Consider the following 23,704-nt stretch of genomic DNA (forward strand, 5'->3'; position numbering starts at 1 on the left):
ATGGAATATCCAGTCCACACTTGGGAATCGACTGCCTGAAGAACATTCTCATTTCCAGATTGGAACATGGTATGTATTATGCCTGAATGATGACAAAAACAGTGCTGATTTTGTAACAAAACCTCAGGGAAGCTATTAACAAGTCGGCATTTCTAATTCATGTGGAGATGATCATTTTATTTATCAGAAAATTGCAGCAGTGGTATTCATTTAATTAAGAATCTGGTACTGTGGAAGGGAAATTTTGTGAAGTTTGTAATATCGCAGACAAACATGAATTCAAACGCAAAAGAAAATTGGTTACGTATCTAAGGGTCAGCTTCTTTTCCTTTGACCCTCTCATTTTACATGGTTTGAGAGCTGCTTAACAAAGGAATATCATTATGTTGTATAATTTTATAAGATTTTTTTTATGGCAAATTCATCTAACTGGTAACTGTACTAGGCTCCTAAAGAGCCAGAAAGAAAAGTGCTTCCAACGTTTGACAACAGCTAAGGAAACTATCTCTGTGTATTGGAAGGCAGGTTAACATCTAGCTGCTTTCTCAATTGTAAATAAAGCATTGGCATATTCTAATCTAGTTAATAGGCATTATAAAATCAAAAAAGTAAGAAAGCAGGGTTGAATGAGACAGAATCTGAGAAAAGCACAGAATGGGAATCAGATGGAAACTGGAAGGGGACGAAGAGTTTGGAAAAGGTGGCAGAGGAGAGCACCCACTCTTGGTGGCTGACACCCCACCTTCGCCAGGAAACACTGCTCACCTGTCGAAGCCTTAGGCCTGCTTATCTCCTGCATCCAGGTGCCTGCCAGTGGGTGTGCCACTTCCATGGCCCAGCCTTCCTAAGCCGCCTCACCTCCAGGTCTGGATTCATTGTTTACAGTAAGCGTTTGTTGAGCACTAGTTATGTGCCAGGTGCTGGGCTGGGTCACACCCATGAACAAGGAGAACAGGTCCCTGGCCTCTAAAGCGGATGTTCTGGTCAGAGGAGACAGCTGTAAACAAGTAGATAAATAACTGTGAGAGATGCAGATGGCAATCTGTGCTGTGATGAAAATAAAGCAAGGTAAGGGGATTGAGTGTGATGGAGGAACACAGGTGATTAGAGAAGGCCTCTCTGAGGTCGTGACATGTTAGCAGGGAAGGAGCCAGCCATGGGAGGCTCCGGGGGGAGAGCACTCCAGACAGAGCAAGTACCAGGGCCCTGGGGCAGGTAGGAGTTTGTTGTATCTGAGGATGAGCGAGAAGGTGCCAATGTAGCTGAACTGTAGGAGGGGAGAAAGTAGGAGATGAGGGTGGAGAAGTCACAGATCCTGTGGTCGTCTAGGCCAGGACCAAACCCCTGGATTCTCTTCTAAGTGGAATGGGAAGTGATTGGAGGATCTTAAGTAGGGAGGTGATAAGATCGATTTCCATTTTCCAAATATTATTCCGTGGAGCCTGGGTTATAGGCAGTTGAGAGTAAGGAGGCGAGTGAAGAGAGTGACCAGTCATAGCATCCCTCTTCTTCCCCAGAGGTGAGTGCAGGAGTGGGTCTGTACCCCTGCTGGGGGCCTGAAGCCCATCCGTAGGATGTTTCTGTGGAAGTTAGAAGGTCAGACTCTCTTTCCTCTCTTTGGTGTTGAGCCACAACTTCTGCCACTTGAAGGAGCCAGAGAAAGTGATAAGGGGCTGAGAGAGGTATGGGCAGCGTCAAGGCCACATCTGCCTTCCCTGAGGTCCCAGGGCTGCCCGGGCTCCTCCAGCTCTTCCTTTGATTCCAGAGCTTTTAGCTGAAGGAGTTCTAACAAACACACGGAGGTTAGAGATGGAAAGCAGATGGCCAGGAAGGAGTGGAGGAAAAAAAGAGGGGGAGATCGACCTTGGCCTTGAACGTGGGTGGGATCCAGGAGGAGTGAAGCAGAGATGCGCGAGCTTTGGCCCAGAGATCTCAGGCGGTGAGGACTCTGTGATCCTGGCAAGAAGACAAGTGTGTGTTTTCTGTCCAAACATCCAAGTTACTCATTTCCCCAGGTGACGCTGCAGCTGGGAGACCTGTGAACAGTCCCACAGCTAATAGCTCACAATTCTGGGTTTAAAAAAATGAGGATGGTATTTAAACCAAGAAACAAGAAAACAAACAAGGGCAGTGCCTTAGTGTGTATTGCACAGGGGGTAAAGCAAAATTAATTCACAAAGATTTCCTTTAAAATATAGGGAAAGAAGGTCCTGACATTTTTCTACAAATTCTAATGGAAATTAATAAAGATGAGCAAAAATATCACAAATATTGTCATTATTCTGTGTGACATCCTGTTATTTTATTGTAGTGAATGCGAAGTATTTACAAAGGATTTAGTAGCTTCTCTCTTGCCTCGACCTTCTGCTCTCCGTTTTTCTGGTAAGGGTTTAAGTTCCTCAATCACCAGTTGTCTGACCAGCCACAGAAGTTGCAGCCTAACCCCGTGCAGCAGGTAGACGTTAAGTCTGGAATGACTTAACCTGCTCCAGGAAGAGGTTGATGAATCTGAATGGGAGGTAGAGGTTATATGTGGGAGGGGAGGAAACCTTCGTTCTAAAGCGGGACATCTGGTGTCCCTTCGCAGGCATTGCTCCCATTCAAGCTGTCCTCACGTTCTCCATCATCGGCCACATGATATCCTATGGGGCTAGGGTCACCCTTTGGCGAAGTGGGAGAAATGCCCTCCCAAAGGGGCCTCTAAAAAGTGCTGCTGCTGCTGTGTGTGTGTGTGTGTGTTAAAGTTTAGTGCAATGGTCTTTCCAGCTTCTACTTACAGCTCCCGCTCTCCCTAGATCAGGGCCAGGCATCGATTTGATGTCAAACACCAACTTTTCCTCAGCCTTCACTGAGGCTTGCACTCCTCACACAGTCAAGGTTGTCTTGCTGCCTCTCTTAAAATGAGTTCTTTCCCAGGCCAGGCAGCACCTCGGTCCCTCACATAAGGAGACTGTAGGTGGGCCAATCGCACCAGTTCACCCGGCATTTCTAGACACACCCACCCTCTTCCCATCCCCCACTTCAAGTGCCTATACCAAGTGGGTTCGAGGAGCAAATCTGTGTTTAAATGAGATTAGACTGGCAGCCAAGGACAGGATGATTTAGCCTGCAGCAGAATCTTCTGGAACACTTGTTAAAAATACAGACTCCCAGGGGGCTTCCCTGATGGCGCAGTGGTTGAGAGTCTGCCTGCCAATGCAGGGGAAAACGGGTTCGAGCCCTGGTCTGGGAAGATCCCACATGCCGTGGAGCAACTGGGCCCGTGAGCCACAACTACTGAGCCTGCGCGTCTGGAGCCTGTGCTCCGCAACAAGAGAGGCCGCGATAGTGAGAGGCCCACGCACCGTGATGAAGAGTGGCCCCCCGCTTGCCACAACTAGAGAAAGCCCTCGCACAGAAACGAAGACCCAACACAGCCATAAATAAATAAATTAATTAAAAAAAAATACAGACTCCCGGACCCTACCTGGATAGTGTCATTCACTAGGTCGGGGCAGGGCCTGAGAATCTGCATTTTTAACTCCTGCATGTGTCCCACCGTCACCTCCACCCCCATGATTCTGATGCATTGACTGTCAGACCTGGCTGAGAGGGAAGCAAAGCTGGAGGTCAGGAGGTCAGTGTGGAGCTTACATTGTATGGGAGAGATGCCTGAGACCCTCAGCAGAGAGAGGAAGGGAAGGAGACGGACACCAGGGACACAGTGCGGAGGCAGAGGAAAGGAAGCTGGGAGGGAGCGGGGTCCGCCGCTCCCTGGTCTGCGTCCAGGCCAGAGCCCACTTTTCCAGCAGGTTGCGGCTCTCACACGTGTAGGGAGGGGGCCTGGGCTGTGTCTCCTCCTTCTGGCTCCAGCTGGCTCTGCTCCCCTGACAGCAGCTCTCTCCCTGGGGACAAGCCAGGGCCACTCCCTGGGAAGGCTCAGGTTACAGCTGTGCCCTGGCCTCAAACTCGGCCTCTATATGGCCCTGCCCGGTAAAGTTACCAAATGCGAAGTGTGACAGATTCCTGGAGGAGGACAGAGCGTGGAAACCATGGCTGATCCCAAAGTGTTGTCTTTTATGTCCCAAACCCACTTGGGGATAACAACGGCACCTGATATTTCCAGAACCCTCTTCTGGGGGCTTTCAAAATGGCTTGACTCCATGGGGATCGTGATCCTGGGACTTCTTTTTTTTAATGTACATAATGGATTGTCACATACAAGTGTCAAGGTTATTTTTCTTCTTCATCTATTCGCTATTTAAGTGGGGGGAGCATTAATCTCATTTTATAGACATGGATCATTTCTGGATATAAACGGCTCCCTAGTTTTAGAGACTCTAACTTGAAGCTCCTCTTTTCTTTCCTTTTTTTCTTTTTTAAAAATTATTTATTTATTTTTTGGCTGCATCAGGTTTTTGCTGCTGCGTGCGGGCTTTCTCTAGTTGCGGCGAGCAGGGGCTACTCTTCATGGCGGTGCATGGGCTTCTCATTGCGGTGGCTTCTCTTGTTGCAGAGCACGGGCTCTAGGCGTGCGGGCTTCAGTAGTTGTGGCACACGGGCTCAGTAGTTGTGGCTCGTGGGCTCAGTAGTTGCGGCACGTGGGCTCAGTAGTTGTGGTGCACGGGCTTAGTTGCTCCACAGCGCGAAGCCCCTCTTTTCTCACAGAGCTGTCTCATTTGTGTTAAGGAGGGCCGTTCTTTGTGGGTGGTCCCCGTGGGCCTTAGAGAACCATTTTACCCAGGGAGACTCACCTGAGAAGTTGCCTCCAGCTGGCTTTGTGTTCATCCAGAGCACCTGGTTCAGGCTTCCGCCCAGAATGGCAACCTCGTAAATGCTGCTGACCCTCACCCTGGATCTAGCCTTCACCAAGGGAAGGGGCTCTGTGCCTTTAGCCCAAAGACTTCATGGAGATAATGGGATCCTTCCACAGACGAGGTAGGAAATGGGGGTTAGGGTCAGAGGGATTATCTTAACTCCCTAGAGAAAAGTATCGTGGCAAAGCTTGTGTTGAGGCTTAATTGGGAGACGCAATATCAAGGCATCCAGAGTGAGGGGAAGGGAAGGAAATGTAAGGCTGCACAAAATGAGGCAGCCTTGAGCTTGGTCACGGAGGATGTCTTCCAGACAGGCCAAGGGGATCCGTCCATAGATCAGAGTAGGAAGAGGAAGAAAAAGGACTTTATCATCTGTGGGCTCCTTCCTGTCTCCTGTCTTTCTCTGGTCAAAGTTCTCTCCATGGTTTGTTAATTCCTCCGCAGTTCTGACTGTGTTACCTGTCTCCCGTAAGCAGTCACTGGGGAAGCTGGACCCCGGACCCCACGCTTCATTCATTCGGATTGGGCCTGGTGTCAGACAAGTAAAAAACATGCAGAAGCCCAGTGTTCACCCAGGGTTATTAGCAGTAGCTGCTGAAGCCAGAGGACAGGTGGGCGAGCAGACTTGCGAGACACATAAACCGAGTTTGCTTTGGTGATAAACAAGGAGTTAGGGATTAAAAAAAAAAAAAGGTTGGCTTCTTGTTTGTTTGTTTGTCTTTCCACTGAAACTTTGGCCCTACTAGACCTCCAAGTGCCATTTACAACTTACTCCTCTCTTGAGACTGGCATCTGCCTTTAGCAACATATGACAGTGGAAAGGAGAGTCCTGGAGAAGTTGTGGGGGGAAAAGATTCAAATGTCCTCATGTCCCAGACTACCCCACCTCATTTCTTTGCCATGCTCTACTACTTACTGTGTGACCTTGTGGAAGCCACTTAACCTCTCTGAGCTGGTATGGCAATTTCATGAGAGTCAGCATAATGCATACAACACAAGGTCCTTTAGAGAAGTCTGTGAAATAACAGATGCATAAGCACTTTGAAAACTCTGGTGTGCTCTCGAAGGCAATGGGCTCTTGGTAGCGCTCCTCTCTCTTCCTGCAGCCCCACCTACCATCCCTCTTGAGACACTCTGGCTTCTTTCTCGGGCCTTCCTGGGCTTGGTTCCAGCTGCGTTTCTAGCAAGAATCTCTTCAGTTCTGGCCCCAACCCCATTTGCTCCTTCAAGCTCATCTATCCCTTGAAACAACCTCGCCTTGGCCCTTTATGAGGGAGAATTCTGACATTCATATGAGGGATCCTACTCTTTTAGCTATAATGGTTTGCTAGGGCAACGATTTCACAATTTCACAATAAAAGGAGCTTTCTTTTCAAACAATGAGTAAGCTCTGCACAAGTACTAACAAGTCGGGAACCATAACAACTTGCATGGGAAAAGCTGGTCTGACTGTATCCCGGCGTCTTTATATTCAGGCTCAAAAGAAATGCAGGTTAGCTTGTTTGTTTCACTGCTAAGCCTTTTTTCGCTCAACACCCTTTCCTTCGCATTGTCTCATTTTAGCCTCCCAATGACCCCTATGAGGTAGGAAGGGCACCTCCATTTTTACAGTGGAGGAAGTGGAGGATAAAATAAAAACCCGAGTGATTTTTCCCAAGGTCCCAAACAGCCAGTCTGAGGTCAGATCAAATGAGAAACTGTGTCTTTTAGTTCCTAGTATTTTCTGTTGAACATTGCTACCATCATTTTCACGTGTCCCTATTCCCTTTATTCTTGATTTTCACAAGAACTTCTGTCTCCAGGGAAAGCGTCCTGGCTTCTAGCAGGTGCTTGTGTTCTTGGTAACACGATTTCTTTGATTCACCAAGAAAGTCAGTTGCAGAACCATGTGGCCACTAGAGACCAGCCCAAGACCACACGGCCAACTTCTTCCCTTGAGCTCAGGGGAGGCCTGAACCAGTGTTTCCTAGCTGGTTGAGGGAGCCTTGGGGTGCCATGACCTGCCCCAGAGTTCAGAGCTGAAGAAAGGCCCAGGGTCACCCCGAACTGAACCTCATGTTTTGGGGCTCCCCTCGTGGGAGTCTGAGCCTTACCCTCCACCTCCATCCCCAGAGGCTTGATGGCCAGATGGGGGACCTCCACATCTTTTATTATGCTGAATGTTGTCCCGCTGGTTTCTGTTTTTCTCGGGGGACTGTGCAAGGTGATGGCATTCTGAGAGGGAATCTGGGGGATGGAAGTGGAGTGAGCATGGGCTGGAGAGGTAGAAAAAGAGGTTGGGAGAGGAACTTCAGAGAGGGGGCAGAGATGCTAAAGGGGATGGACTGTGGCTGAGTGGTGTGCATGTACCCTTCTTTGTTTCTCCATGAAAGCTTCAGTCAGATTTTTGTTACTAGCTGGTGCTTTTGGAGTTAATGGGGGGAGGGGTGGCAGAAGTGGGATGGGACTGGTTGGGCATGAAGGGAAGCAGGGGCAGCCCAACTGTACTTAGTCACAAGCAGGTCACACATGGAGGATTTCATCACAGAAGAGGGGGTCTGTGGCTGGCCTAACTCATCAGGGCATCGGTTTCCAAATCTGAAGATAAGTGTTTATCAAGAATTCTTCCTTTATGCCTACTCCCAATCATTCCTCTTTTAGCTCAAATTCAAATCCATTTCTTCTGGTTTGGCTCAAGCTGAATCCTTGCCAGTGTCCTAAACTTTGGCTGACAACATCCAGAACTGTAGGGAAAGCGGTAGCTGGCAAAGGAAGAAGGCTCTGGCCAGCATCACTGGAAACCGTGGGCCAAGCAGTTTGGGAAAATGAATTGCACTAGTACAGAGGCTATAGGACTGTAGCCATGGGAAGGGGCTGCTATTGTTCTGCAGAAAAGATAGTGAATAATTTCCACTTGGTGAAACAAATTATAAGGAAATTCAGAAACACCTGGCCCTTCCAGGGGTATAAATTCCAGTGTTAATGGGCACCAATCTGAAGCAGCTTAAGACATTAATCACCGTGTGCAATACTGGCATTCACTGTTAGTCCATGTGTATCCAAAATTTGTCAGGCACTATTTAATGTCCTCAACCCTCTCCTATCTCACATGTAAATCCATCTTCTGTCTTTACGTGTGATGGCCAGAGATAAGCCCATGTCTAACTTTCTCAGCAGTGAGGCTCTTCCTTTCTTGTTAGCACAGCCCCACCTGGTTAAGCTAAGGGTGTTTGGTGTAGAAACCCACCAACTGCTTGTCTCAGTCCACTCAGCTGCTATGACAAAATACCACAGACTGGGTGGCATATAAACAATAGAAATTTATTTCTCACAGTTCTGCAGGCTGGAAGCCTGACATCAGGGTGCCAGCATGGTCGGGTGAGGACCCTCCTCCAGGTCAGATTTCTCTTTGTATCCTCACATGGCAGAAGGGGCTAAGTTATCTCTCTGGGGCCTCTTTTATTAAAAGGGCACTAATCCTATTATGATGGCTTTGACCTTCCAACCTAATCACCTCCCAAAGGCCGCACCTTCTAATACCATCACACTGGGCTTTAGGATTTAATATATGAATTTCGGGGGGTACAAACATTCAGACCATGGCAGTGCTACAACTTGCAAACCTAACTGGTGTCTGCCCCTACGCAGGGCCCCACCTACAGAGATAACTAGAGATTTTGCTGTGTATTTTTTTTTAAATAAAGATGCAAATATTTATCCATATTCACATATATGCCTATGTAGTATATTAACATATCAAAGACAGGGAAGGTAACCAGGTCTTAAATGACTGTATCTATTTTTAAGGACCATCATTTTTATCAGCCATTTAGATTTCAGGGCACATTTTACTTCTCATTTCATTTGACACATGAGAAAATTGTTGCAAGCTAGTTGAGCTGTAAGGTGAACTTGACTATGATAATGGGACACAGCTCAGCAAAGACAGCAAGGTCAGCTGACCGGTGTTCTGTTCTCCTCTGCATGCTGTATCTACTGACCTGGTTCAGGATCACCTTTTTGTTCTCCAAAGAGCTATTACATTAGCACCAGAGTGGCTCAGGAATGTCTTTTGTACAATTAACCAGTAAGGATGCCAACAGATGTATGTGGAATGAATGGATTCAAAGAGACTGATTAATATTTGTAATTAATCCTGGAGAGCCAACTTTGCATTGAACTATCAGCCTAAATTCCTTTTTCTAAATGGGTCTAGAAATTCTTGGGCGGGTGGGAAAAATACCTTGTATAGAAAATGTCTGTTTAAATCTCCAGTCTGGCTATGTCAACTGTGTTGATCAGGATAGGCTAGATATGCTATAGTAACAAACAGCCCTCACATCTTAGGATTTGTGCAACAAAAGTTTATTTATGGCTCACACCATATCTGAGGTCTGAACAGTTATCCAGAGCAACTATCCTCACATGTTGACTCAGTGTTCCATTCGATCTTAAGGCTCTTCCTTATCAATGCATGTTTCCCTGATTGCCACAGCAGAGAAAAAGCAAGGAAGAGCAAATAAATGGAGGTGACGTGTCATATTTAATTTGCAAAAGCAAGTCCCATAGCCACACTGAACTCTGAGCAGGCAGATGTATCAGATATTGGCTCATGTAAAAAACAAAACAAAACAAACAAAAAAACCCCACTGCAAACTTATGCTTTCAATAACACTGTTTATAATTTCTTGGGATTCTGTGAGTTGAATGGGCAACTTATTTGCTGGTTTTGCCTGAGCTTACTTGTACAGCTGTACTTGGTTGGATTGGCTGGGCTGAAAAGTCCTAGATGTCCTCATTCACGTGTCTGGCATTTCGTTCTGGCTGTTGGCTGGGGTGCCTCAGGTCTTCATGTGGCTTCTCATCCTCCAGTAGACTCAGCTGACTTCCTTACATGATAGTCTCAGGACAGTGGTCCATGAGGACAAAGGCAAAAGCTGCCAGGTCTCTTGAACCCAGGCTCCAGAACTTGCACAACACTTCTGCCACATTCTATTGGCAAGCAAGGCCAGTAACAAGGCCAGCCCAGATTCAAGGTATGGGGAAATAGTCACTTGGTGGAAGGAGTTGCAAATATTGTAGCCATGTGTTTGAATCTATTACAGCAGGATACATGAACATTTGATTCTTGTTATTTATGGTAGTAATGTTCTATAAAGTCATTGCAAATAGAAAGTATTGAACCATTGCTCCTAGGGGAAATACAAGGTTAAGTTCCTATGAGCCTCTGGATACAACATTTTAATCAACTGGTCAATAATAACATTGTTTTATGAGAGTACCTATTTAAAGACACCTTACTTAATATATATTGTTGATTCATTAACATTAACTCATGTCCAGCAGCGCTATAACTCATTCCTGAATGAAGCTTATCTAATACAATGTTTTCTCCATAAGGCATATCACAGCCTTCATGTCCTTAGAACACTAGATAGCACTTCAGCATTATACTTGGGAATCGTTTAAACAGTGAAATCACCAACAAAAAGCACAAAAATGTGGGGAAAAAAATCACTAAATAACACCCCCCCCCCGCCCCCGGCAAAGGATACATGTTTATAGTATAAGAGCTGAAACAAGAAAGATTGTTTTACCTCAGCTGGGAACATGTGTGTCAGACAACTCAAATGTTTTACCACTCTGCTCATGTCCATGAATGAGCATGAAAGCAACATGAGTATTGATTTGGGGATTACAAATAAATTTTAGTAAGTAGGTGAGTTTGCAAATATGGAACTCACAAATAATGAGGATTATTATACATAGAAGAGGGAAACCAGGTTGATGAACAGTGGTGATTCTTTTACACTCATTCATGGGAAAACAGGAAAGAAATGAACATTGCTGGAGTAGTTACTATGTGGTTGCCTTTTACATTTACTATGTCATTTAATATATATTATAAAACATAATTTAATATAATCTTTTAATATATTGCTGGATTCAGTTTCCTGGTGTTTTTTTTTTTTTTTCTTGTGATGTCTTTGTCTGGTTTTGGTATCAAGGTACTACTGTCCTCATAGAAAGAGTTAGAAAGTGTTCCTTTCTCTTCTATATTTTGGAAGAGTTTGTGAAGGATTGGTGTTGACTTTTCTATAAACTTTTGGTAAAATTCACCAGTGAAGCCATGTGGTTCAGGGCTTTTGTGTGTGTGTGTGTGTGTTGGGGGGGGGGATATTTAATTACCAATTCAATCTCCTGTCATAGGTCTGGTCAGATTTTCTGTTTCTTCTTTTTTTTTTTTTTTCTTCTGTTTCTTCTTGAGTCAGTTTTGATAGTATCTTTCTAGGAATTTGTCCATTCATCTAGGTTATCTAATTTGTTAGAATACAAGTGTTCATAGTATTCCCTTATTTTTATTTAATTTCTGTAAGGTCAATGTAATACCTGTCATCCTTGATTTTAATAATTTGAGCTTTCTCTCTTATTTCCTGATCAGTGTAGCTAAAGGTTTGTCGATTTTTTAATCTTTTCAAAAAACCAACTTTTTGTTTTGTTAATTTTTTTCTATTTTTTTCTTCTCTATATTTTATTTATTTTCACTTTCATCTTTATTGCTTTCTTCCTTCTGCTTGTTTTGGGTTTCATTTGCTGTTTTTCAAGTTTCTTAAGGTGGAAGATTATGTATTGATTTGGGATCTTTCTTCTTTTAAAATATTTAGTTACAAATGTCCTTCTATGCATGTTCTTTGTTGTAGCCCATAAGATATAGTATGTTGTGTTTTCATTTACATTCATATCAGAATCTTTATTCTAAGTTCCCTTGTTTTTTCTTTTCTTTCTTTCTTTCCTTCTCTCTCTCTCTCTCTCTTTTTATTTTTTCTTTTGATCCATTGGTTATTTAGGAATATGTTGTGTAATTTCTACATATTTGTGAATTTCCCAAATTCCCTTCTGTTACTGGTTTATAATTTCATTCCGTTGTGGTTGAAGAATATACTCTGTATGATTTTAATCCTTTTAATATTATTGAGAGTTATTTATAGCCAAACATATGGGCTATCCTAGAAAAAGATCCATGTGCACTTTAGAAGAATGTGTATTTTGCTGTTGTTGTGTGGAGCATTCTATAGATATCTGTTAAGTCTAGTTGGTTTATACTGCTGTTCAAGTTTTCTGCTATTTCGTTGATCTTCTGTCTCATTTTTATATTTATTATTGAAAGTGAGGTTTTGAAGTTTCCAACTATTATTGTTGAATTATCTATTTCTCCTTTCAATTCTGTCATTTTTGCTTCATGTACTTTGGGACTCTGTTGATAAGTACATATATGTTTGTAATTGTTTTATCTTTTTGATAGAGTAACGCTTTTATTATTATAAAATTTTCTTCTTTTTCTCTAGCAACAATTTTGTCACATATTAGTATAACATAGTGTAATTAATTTGTGTAATGTTTTATCTGATATCAGTATAGTTACTCCAGCTCTCTTTTCATTACTGTTTACATGGTATATCCTTTCCATTGTTTTACTTTCAACTTATTTGTGTCTAAAATGTGTCTCTTATAGAAAGCATATACTTGTATCATGTTGGTTTATTTTTATCCATTCTGCCAATATCTGCCTTTTAATTGGAGTGCTAATTTCATTGAAGATCTTTTGTATATGATAAGTCGATTCTCTCTTGCTGTTTTCAAGATTCTCTTTTTGCCTTGGCTTTTGACAGTTTGATTTTGATGTGTCCAGGTGTGGGTATTTTGAGTTTATATTACTTGGAGTTTGCTGAGCATCTTGAATGGGTAGATTGATGTTTTTCATCAAATTTGGGACGTTTTCAGCCATTATTTCTTCAAAGGTTCTTTTGCCCTTTCTCTTTTCCTTCTGAAACTCCAATTATGCATATGTTGGTACACTTAATGGTGTCCCACACATATCTTTGAGGTTCTATCCATTTTTCTTCATTCTTTTTCTTTCTGTTCCTGAGACTGGATAATTGCAATTGACCTATCTTCAAGATTGCTAATTCTTTCTTCTGCCTGCTCACATCGTCTTTTGAGCTCCCCTAGTGAATTTTCCATTTCAACATCAGAATTTCTATTTGGTTCTTTGTATGTATGTATGTATGTATGTATGTATGTATGTATATGAAATTTCTATCTCTTTATTGATATTCTGTGTCTGGTGATATATAATTCTTATACTTTAGTTCTTTTGGTGATATATAATTCTTATACTTTAGTTCTTTAGACATGACTTCTTTTAGTTCTTTGAATATATTTAAAATAACTGATTTAAGGTCTTCATCTAGTAAATCCGATGTCTGGACTTCTTCAGGGACAGTTTCTATTGATTGCTTTTTCCTGTGTGTGGACTGTACTTTCTTGCTTATTTACTTGTCTGGTAATATTTTGTTGAACACTAGATATTTTAAATAACATAATGTGACAACTCTGGAAATCAGATTTTCCACCCTTCCCAGGTTTGTTTTGCTGCTGCTATTTGGTGTTGTTTGTTTGTTTAGTGGCTTTTCTGAACCAAGTCTGTTTTCTTTGTTAGGTTGGCCACTGAAGTCTCTGCTTAATTAGCTTAGTGGTCAGCTAATGATTGCACAGAGATTTCTTTAAATGCCTAGAACTAATAAGTCTCCCAGTCTTTGCTGAGGACTCTGTGTGAATGTTGAAGCACACCTTCAATACTAAGCCAGGCAGTTGACAACTCTGTCTTAGCCTTTACTTCCTCCTTTTTCAGAGCTTCAAGGTCAGCCAGAGTTGAGACTTTAGGGCCTTCTCAGGTATTTTCTGAACATGTGCACAGCCCAACATATGCATATGACCTTGTAGATTCCCGAGAATGTGTCAGGGTTTTTCAAAGCTCCTATAAACATTTCATTCCACAGTTTTTCCTTTTAAACTTTTTGCTTAGCTTATTGTTTGCCCCAACTGTTACCCATTGCTTTAGGCAGCCGTAAAGTTAAATAATTGCCTCTAATTGTTGTCAACAAACATATCAGAGTAAAAGACTTTTCATACTGAGTGAGCTCCAAGGTAGGTCACATAGAGATAGCCTTGCCACTGGGGTTTTTCAGAAAATCACCAGACAACTCAACTAATGACCATTCTCTGGGAATGAGGTTTTAAAGGTGATTCCATCCTGTTTTGCCCACTCCAGTGGCTGGCAGGTTTCTAGTTTTCACCAGGATTGGAAGCTTTTGGTTTTCAAGGTCACCATGGAGCTGGAGAGGGGTCATGTTAAAATGTCACAAAGTTTCCTGTTCTTACTGAGATCCAGTGGTTTTTCTTGAATAAATACCTATGGATTGAATAAATAGGCTAACCAAAATGCATTTTGTTAATTTTCAGAGTTTTGGAAAAAGTTGATTCTGACCATTTTGGCAAGTTTTCTCATTGTTTTTAATGGAGGAAAGAGTTTTTGAAGTTCCTTTTTCATTCATGTTCCTTGGTAGCTATTTTGATCCTTATTACAGCAGTTAGGATTAGGTTCATATACATGTGACAAAAAACCTGAGTTGGGGCTTCCCTGGTGGCACAGTGGTTAAGAATCCTCCTGCCAGTGCAGGGGACACGGGTTCGAGCCCTGGTCTGGGAAGATCCCACATGCCGCGGAGCAACTGGGCCCGTGAGCCACAACTACTGAGCCTGCGTGTCTGGAGCCTGTGCTCCACAACAAGAGAGGCCACAATGGTGAGAGGCCCGCGCACCGTGACGAAGAGTGGCCCCCACTTGCCGCAACTAGAGAAAACCCTCGCACAGAAACGAAGACCCAACACAGCCAAATAAATAAATAAATAAGTTTATTAAAAAAAAAAAAACCTGAGTTAACAGTGGCTTAAATACACAGGTTGTATTCTCTCACATTAAAATTTAAAAATAAGTTCAAACTGTTCAGGGACAGCAGCTTCTTTCAGCTTTCAACTCTGCCAGCCCTAGAATATGGCCCTCATTTTCTTTTCTTTTCTTTCTTTTTTTTTTTTTTTCTATATATAATCTAGGTATATTATGTATAGAATACCTACAGGTGCACATACGTAAACACACATACATCGTTAAGGTTAAGCTTTGGGTTAGGGTTTTTGTGTCTCGAAGACTTGCATTGTGTGACTTCTTGGCCTGTTTTCCAGATGACCCCCCGTCTCAGTTACATCATTTGCAAATCAGTGTTCTCTCACATTCGCTCCACTGCCTTTTCATCTTGCGGATACTTTGCCTGTGCCATCGAAAAAACTTTTCAGTCACCTGGAGCCCCAGCTGGCTTTATTGTGCTTCTGTTTCCCTTGCCCAAGGAGACCGATCCACAGACATGTTTCTAAGACTGAGGTCCAAGAACGTACTGCCTGTGGGTTTCTTCTAGGCCTGGCCTGGCTTTAGGTTTTACATTGCAGTAGTCGATTTAGTGTTAGGTTCTTGTTGTAGGTGGTATGAGAAAGGAATCCAGTGTGATGCTTGTGCATGGAGCGGTCCAGTTTCCCCAGCACCATTCATTGCACAAGCTATCTTGTCCCCATGGGACCTTCTCACCTCCTTTGTCAGAGACAAATTGACCACACAAGCATGGCTTTCTTTCTGGGCTCTCTGTTCTCTTCCTTGGATCTATGGGATGTCTTGTGTGCCAATACCATGCTGTCTTGATGATGGTAGGTTTGCAGTCTAGTTGGAAATCAGGCAGCGTGGGACGTCTGAAGTCTGCATTTCTTTCTGAAGAGCATATGGACACTCTCTAGGTTCTTTTGTGTTTCCAGACACATTTCGGAATTCTTGGTTATACTTGTCTGAGAAAGTCTGTGGGTATTTTGAGAGGAATGGCATCCACTCTGTGGATTGCCTCAGGGGCATGGAATCATTTGCACAAGACGGACTCTTCTGACACATGAGCACCGCCTATCTTTCCATGTTGGGTGTGTGTCGTCTTCATTTTCTTTCATCGATATGTCTCTCATCCCATTTTCTGAGTTTTGGGTCTTATAGGTCGTGGGTTAGATGGACTCCTAGGTATTTTCTTTGTGTTGTTACCATCATTGTCCACGGGGTTGTCTTCTTCCTTTCTCATTCGGTTAGTTTGTTGTGAGTGTACAGAATGGCAACCGATTTCTGTAGCATCGATGAAGTTTGTACCCTGCAATTGAACTGAGTTTCCTGAGTTTTGTTTTGTTTTGTTTTGTTTTGTTTTGTTCTGGTCGGGTCGGGTTTGTTCTGTTCTGGGGGGTTGCCTTCACATTGTCTGTGCAGAGAATCGGGTCAACTGGAGTCTTTCCTCTGCCATCTGATACTCTTCTTTCTTCTTTCCATGCCGTTATTATGGCGAGGACTTTCTCCACATTTGTGTTCCGCCTTGGTGGGCTCCGGGTCCTCCAGCTGACTAGGGGGGAAGCTTGGCATGGTGCTCCAGGTCAGAGCTGGCAGTGCTGAGCCCTTTTCATAGCCCAGGATTGGGCCCCATGGACCTCTGGCCCCTGGTTCCGGACAACCCTCCATTGGCCCTCATTTTCATGGTCTAAGAAAACTGCTTAGCTCCAGCAATCATATCTGCATTCCAGGAGATAAGAAGAAGGAAGAGGTGAAGAAGAGCACACACCCTTCCTTTAAGTATGCTTCCCAGAAATTGCACATGATATTTTAGAAGGTAGTCACATAGCCACACCTAGCTACATGGGAGGTTGAAAAATATGGTCTCTATTTAGAAGGCCATGTGTGCAGCTAAAAACCAAGAGTTTATTACCAAGGAAGGAGAGAAACTAGCTGTGACGTGTATTTGACAGGTAAAGAAACTAAGGTTTAAAGAAGTTCAGCAATTTATTCAAGGACACCCAGGCAGTATGTAGTGGTGCTAGGATTCAAATCAGGTGGTCTGATCCTAAAGCCTGTACTTCTTTTTTATGTTTATAGAGCACATTTTATTTTATATAATTGAATCCCATTGATATAATAACAATGCATTGCTGTTCTTTTCTGGGTGAAATATACAAAGTTCACAAAATTTCTCTCCCCTTGGTGCATATCATACATTTTTTTTTTTTTGGTTTTTAAAATTTTTTTTTTTTTTAATAAATTAATTTGTTTATTTTTGGCTGTGTTGGGTCCTCATTGCTGCCCGCGGGCTTTCCCTAGTTGAGGCGAGCAGGGGCTACTCTTCCCTGCGGTGCACAGACTTCCCACTGCAGTGGCTCCTCCTGTTGCAGAGCATGGGCTCTAGGCACACGGGCTTCAGTAATTGTGGCATGTGGGCTCAATCCCACGAGGCACGTGGGATCTTCCTGGACCAGGGCTCGAACCCGTGTCCCCTGAATTGGCAGGGGATTTTTTTTTTTAAATATTACTTTATTTATTTATTTATTTATTTTTATTTTATGACTGTGTTGGGTCTTCGTTTCTGTGTGAGGGTTTTCTCTAGTTGCGGCAAGTGGGGGCCACTCTTCATCGCGGTGCGCGGGCCTCTCACCATCGCGGCCTCTCTTGTTGCGGAGCACAGGCTCCAGACGCGCAGGCTCAGCAATTGTGGCTCATGGGCCCAGTTGCTCCGTGGCATGTGGGATCTTCCCAGACCAGGGCTCGAACCCGTGTCCCCTGCATTGGCAGGTAGATTTCCAACCACTGCGCCATCAGGGAAGCCCCGGCAGGCGGATTCTTAACCACTGTGTCACCAGGGAAGCCCCCTTTAAAAAAAATTTTTTTTAACTTTTTATTTTATATTGGATCATAGTTGATTAACAATGTTGTGTTAGTTTCCGGTGTACAGCAAAGTGATTCAGTTATTCATATACATGTATCTATTCTTTTTCAAATTCTCTTCCCATTTAGGTAGTTACATAATATTGAGCAGAGTTCCCTGTGCTATACGATAGGTGCTTGTTGGTTATCCATTTTAAATATAGCAGTGTGTACATGTCAATCCCAAACTTCCTAACTATCCCTTCCCCCAACCCTTCCCCCGGAAACCATAAGTTTGTTCTCTAAGTCTGTGAGTCTGTTTCTGTATTGTAAATAAGTTCATTTCTATAATTTTTTTAAGATTCCACATATAAGCAATATCATACGATATTTGTCTTTCTCTGTCTGACTTACTTCACTCAGTATGACAATCTCTATGTCCATCAGTGTTGCTGCAAATGGCATTATTTCATTCTTTTTAATGGCTGAGTAATATTCTATTGTATATATGTACCACATCTTCCTAAAGCCTGTACTTTTAACTGTTTTGCCATACAGATTCAGAGAAGTTAAATAACTTGATGAGGTCACAGAATTGGCAAGTGCAGATCTGTCTGGCCCCAAAACTCATCTCTTTTCCATATTTACCCCAAGCCATCTATTTTACTCTGGTAGGCCATCAGGAGAGTGAAAAATATAAACCTCACTGTTCAACCTGAAAATTCCTGATAGAGGTTTATTAAGATATCTAAATAAAGTACATCAAGTGTCTTTTAAACACAGGACAACAATGAGTGCTTGAAGGACAGCAAATGAACCAAGATGACAGATAATCAGAACTAGAGCTATTAATAAACATGTGCTGTAGAGCCTGCTTGCTTTCTGAAGTGAGAATAAAGACCCAGTAAGGTACAGGTTGTGAAATGCTATTAAGAAATCAGTATTGAAGTTTGCAATCTTGAACAGAACGCTAAGTACTAAGTTTATTTAGTTTTTCTTACTAATCTCCTAGATTCCTAGCCCCACTCTAGCCAGTCAGTAGGTTATTATTAGTCCCTTCCACTCACATCTGGCTCTGGGATGGGGTGAGGCCCAGAGTAAGCCCAGGTCTTAAGGTTCCACTGAGCTCACCCAAGGTCTAAGAGAACACAGTCCAGTGCCTGCCTTGACTCACCCCATTTCTTTTCTTTCTTTGTCAACTCTTTCTTCACTGTGGATTATCCTAAAGCTGAGTTAATTGAGGCCTGAATAAGGAAGGTCATATTATAATTATAAATTCAGGACAAGTTTTCAATTCAACCCGAGCGCCTTTTCATGTTGCTCACAGAGAATACCCTCATGGAGAGGGTATCAATGGAATTGCAGTTTGATAACCAAACAGAAGCACAATTGAAGCTGTGGTGACTAATACACAGCCACTCAAAGATAATCCACTGTGGTTTGAATCCATCACATACATACACACACACACACACACACACACACACACACACACACACACACGGAGAAAAGATTGGGTTCCAGCAGCTGGAGTAATTTTAGCTCTATCTAATGGTGTATGTTTGAATTACTGAAGTTAGAAAACTCATGGGTGGAACTTGGGCCCCACTGGGACCTGCCATCTGTCCCCCTCCTTTGCCTCTGGAAGCTTCCTCACTGGCATGCAGCAGATCCCTATTTCTAAGAGCTCCCTCTTCACCCTGCCCTGGAACCCCAAAAATAACCTCTCCTGATACTTTCCCTTGACACACACACACACACACACACACACACAGGTGCAGGAATAACTCCAGCCTCTGCTTTTGTCCTCCACTTTGAACTTTTTCCGGGCTTTTGGCGCCTCCCCACTGGTCTTTCTATAGCTGCACATCTGAATTCTTTCTGTCTACAACAAGGTTAACAGATGCCTATTGTTCGAATACCAGATTGCATTTAATTTTAAAAATTTAATTGAACACTTTATTTTGAGGTAGATTCACATGCTGTGGTAACAAATAATACAGGTAGATACTATGAGCTCTTTGCCCAGTTTTCCCCAATGGTAATATCTTGCAAAACTATGGTACAATATCAGAGTCAGGATATTGACATTGGTCTAATCCCCAGAACTTATTCATGTCTCCTTCATCGTGTGTGTGTGTGTGTGTGTGTGTTCTTTGCTATTTTATCACATGTGGAGGTTTGTTTATCAATCACTACCTCTTGTGTTGCCCCCCACGTCTAACCCCACACATCTTCTTCTTGCTCCCTCCTCCACCTCCCAGCCCTAACCCCTGGCAACCTGTTCTCTATTGCTATATTTTTGTTGTTTTAAGAATGTTATATAGATGAATCATAACCTATGTAACCTTGTGGGGCTGGCTTTTTTGACTCAGCCTAATTCCCTTGAGATCCAGCCAAATTTTTGCATATATTAATAAGTTGTTCCTTTTTATGCTGGGTTGTATTCCAAGGTATGGATGTACCATAGTTAATTTAACCATTTACCCACTGAAGGACATCTGGGTTGTTTTCAGTTTGAAGCTATTATGAGTAAAGCTGCTATGAATGCTCATATACAGGTTTTTCTATAAAGAAAAAACATAAGTTTTTATTCTCTGGGATAATTGCCCAAGAGTGCAGTTGCTGGGTCATGTGGTAGTTGCATGTTTAGTTTTATAAGAAACTACCAGAATGTTCTCTACCAGCAATGTATGAGTGATTCCGTTTCTGTACATCTTGGCCAGCAATTGATATTGTCACTACAGTACTTCTTATATTAGTCAGTCTGATGGGTGTGTAGTAAAATCTCATTGTGGTAATTTAAGTTTTTAAATCTATCTTTATATTTCAACTTTTAATTGTAAACTGATTTGTGCAGCTTTCGTGTATTGTTTTTTTCCTAATACATTATTTTATTTTTTTCTAATACATTATTTTATTTTTTTACTTCTTTTTTTAAGTTGAACTATAGTTGCTGTACAGTATTTTATAAGTTACAGGTATACAATACAGTGATTTGCAATTTTTAAAGGTTATACTCCATTTATAGTTATAGAATATTGGCTATATTCCATGTTGTACAGTATATCCTTGTAGCTTATTTATTTTATACATAGTAGTTTGTACCTCTTAATCCCCTACCCCTACCTTGCCCCTCCCCGCTTCCTTCTCCCTACTGGTAACCACTAGTTTGTTCTCTATATCTGTGAGTCTGCTTCTTTTTTGTTATATTCACTAGTTTGTTGTAGTGTTTTAGATTCCACATATAAGTGATGTCATACTGTATTTGTCTTTCTCTGTCTTGTGTATTATTTGTCAGAAGCTTCTTTACTATTAAACAACTGTGTGGAGTGTTGGAAAAATTCAAATTTTCCACCAAATTTCTGCTAGTATTCACGTAATTCCATTTCACTTGTCAATCCACACTTTTTTCAATATGCTTAGAATTCTATCACTGTCTGCTTTTGATAGATGACTTGATGTACAATGTTGAAAAATCTTCAGTAATTGTCAACTCAAAAGTTAACGTGACATATACTGCATAAATAATGTAGTTAATGGGCTATTCTCACCTTCATGGGCCTATTATAAAGGGAATTGCTTTGTCCAAGTACCAATTATGTTTCTATATTCATAAAATATTTTTCTAATCAAAAAATTAAAATATGAAAAATAGACATCTGACTATATCTCTTCCAGCCCTTCCAGAATGAGAATTCATTCAGCCTCTCCGCCCAGTTCTGATCTGTAAGCTTCCACCTCGATTCCTCAATTCCATGTAGCCCAGGTCCCACCCCAGCTTTCCGGCCATCATACTAGCCCCTGGGGAAAAATGAGAGGTAAGAGGGGAAACTCCGTGTCCAAGTTTTTATTTGTCTGGGAGGGAAATCGATGTTTTTAGCAGACAACTTGAATGTTTACTTTGAAAAAAGTAGAGACCCAGTTGCTTGGATACAGCCAGAAATGCATATCATTGAATCTGCAGACGACCTGTAGTCATTTTGTCCTTATTTGAGTGTCTAATGTGTTAAGGGGGAAAATGAGACAGCTCTAACAAATAACTCATACCTGCTTGGGCTTTCCCTGTTGGTCCTCTGGGTGTGTGTGCATGCATCACACACCCACACATAAGTGTGTAATGAATGGCTTAGTATAAAACCCTGCAACAAACATCAATTCTGTAGATCACCAGGGAGGCCTAATTGGGCTCACTAGCAAAGCAACTTCTATAAAGACTATATATAGTAGGCACATGCCTCCGTAGGCAGTGCAGCTATTTATTTTTTTAATAGGGGATTCTCATGTTACAAGGGCATCACAGATTACTGAATAATTTATTTAATGGTAGATTATATGGGCTTCACTCTTTGCCAATGAGCTCATACCCAAATGTCTAAAGGAGATAATGTGAGCAAAAACTAGAGCTCAGGCTTGGGTGAGCTGGTTTTTTTTTTTTAAGATATGCATAACTATTAGAGCCATATATACGTATTTTACTTAATAATATCTCAGCTGCATTGTCATATACATAATCGAGGCACCACTTCATTACTGACATTTAGCTAACTCGTAGCAATGCATACAGCATATGGCACTGAGAGATACAGAATAGAATAATAAATGACCTTGTCTATAGTTGGTGATTCTAACAAAGGACTGTGATATATAAGGGTATGTTTGTTCTCTATGAAAATATAGGGAAACAGAGGGAGCAAAATTCAATGAAAGGATGTTAGATTTGGAAAATGGAGACAAGAAAAAAAGATCTGGATAGGTATCTTTCTGTGAACCTCTATTGTTATCTTTTCAATGATTTGAAATACAAAAAATAATCACTTCCAAGATTATAGAACTTAAGACATTTTGCCTTGAACTGTATATAGTCCTCAGGTAAGCAGAGGTACCTTGGAACATGGACATACTTTTGTATCAAGCAAAATTCTGATGAAGATAAAATTTATTTTAAAAAATTTTAAATTTGACAATAAAGAAGGCAAAAGATTTGAAGAGGCACATCACGTAGAAGGAAATTCACATGGCCAATAACTGCGGCAAGAGGTGCCTTATTTTTTTTAGTAATCAGGGAAATGCAGATTAAACCCATAATGAGATATCCCTATATACCCACCTGACAGTTAAAATTTTAAAGTTTGACAATAATAAGCGCTAATGAGGACAGAGCATAATGGGAACTACCGATAGTGGGACTTGCGATTGAAGCAATGATTTTGGAAAATAGTCACCATTGTCTACTGAGGTTGAAGATTCACACAACCTGTTTACAAGTGAAGAAATGCCACTGTGGGAAAATGCCCTGGAGGTAGATGTATATATGTATCCTGTGCACCAGAGTATATACAAGAATGTCTAGAGAAACATCGTTCCTAATAGCCCCAACCTGGAGACCACCCAAATGTCTGCCCGACATAGAAAGTATAAGTGAGAACTTGAGCCACTTGCAATAGCAGGGATGAATTTCACAGACAGAATGTTGAGCAAAAGAAGCAAGACGCATTTGGTAGAAAGCTCATAAACAAACAGGCAAAACTCAGCCTGTTGTTTAGGGATGCATAGAGAGAGGCTAAAACTATAAAGAAAAGCAAGGAAATCATTATAAGAAAGGTTAGGATGGCGGTTACTTTTAGAGGAAAGGAAGGATTGTGATAGCAAAGAATACTCGAGACTTCTGGGCACTGGAAACGTTGTATTTCTTGACTCGGCTGTGGTTTCATGGGTTTTCACTTTACAATTATTCACTAAACTGGATATTAATTTTTAATGCACTTTTGTGTATGTATGTTGTATTTCACACACACCTGCACACGCGTACACAAACTATTAAATACGAAAAGATTGAGATTTGAAAAAAGAAACTCCCTAGTTCAATTTAGTTCCTTTAAAAAATGAACATGTTCAGTTGCATGAACATTTAAAACAATAAGCGAAATCTTATGTGTAGTTTCACATGAGAATTCTACAACGTAGTGCTGGAAAGACGGCCCGAGGAGAGGAAGAGCCCTTTTCCAGCAATCCCTGACCCTCAGCAGCCGTTTCCCTGGGCAATTCTTTGGGCCTCGATCCTCATCTGTAAAGAGGGTCAGACCCAGTTAGAACTCCTCGAAAGTGTCTGGTGTATTCTTGGGATTTCTCTGTGGGAAATTTAATTTTTTTTAAATAAGAAATTCTTACCGTTTTGATGAGAATCTAAAGAACATGCATGTCACCTGGGTCCTCTGTGTGTCCACTTTAGAGCTGACAGTGCCAGGATCACTCTGTGATTCTGATTACGTTGGGGTCCTGATGTGCTGTTTCAATTGTCTCAGGCCACTAAGGTGAAAGCA

Source organism: Balaenoptera ricei, chromosome 1, assembly GCF_028023285.1.
Source record: "Balaenoptera ricei isolate mBalRic1 chromosome 1, mBalRic1.hap2, whole genome shotgun sequence".
NCBI classification, from domain to species: Eukaryota; Metazoa; Chordata; class Mammalia; order Artiodactyla; family Balaenopteridae; genus Balaenoptera; species Balaenoptera ricei.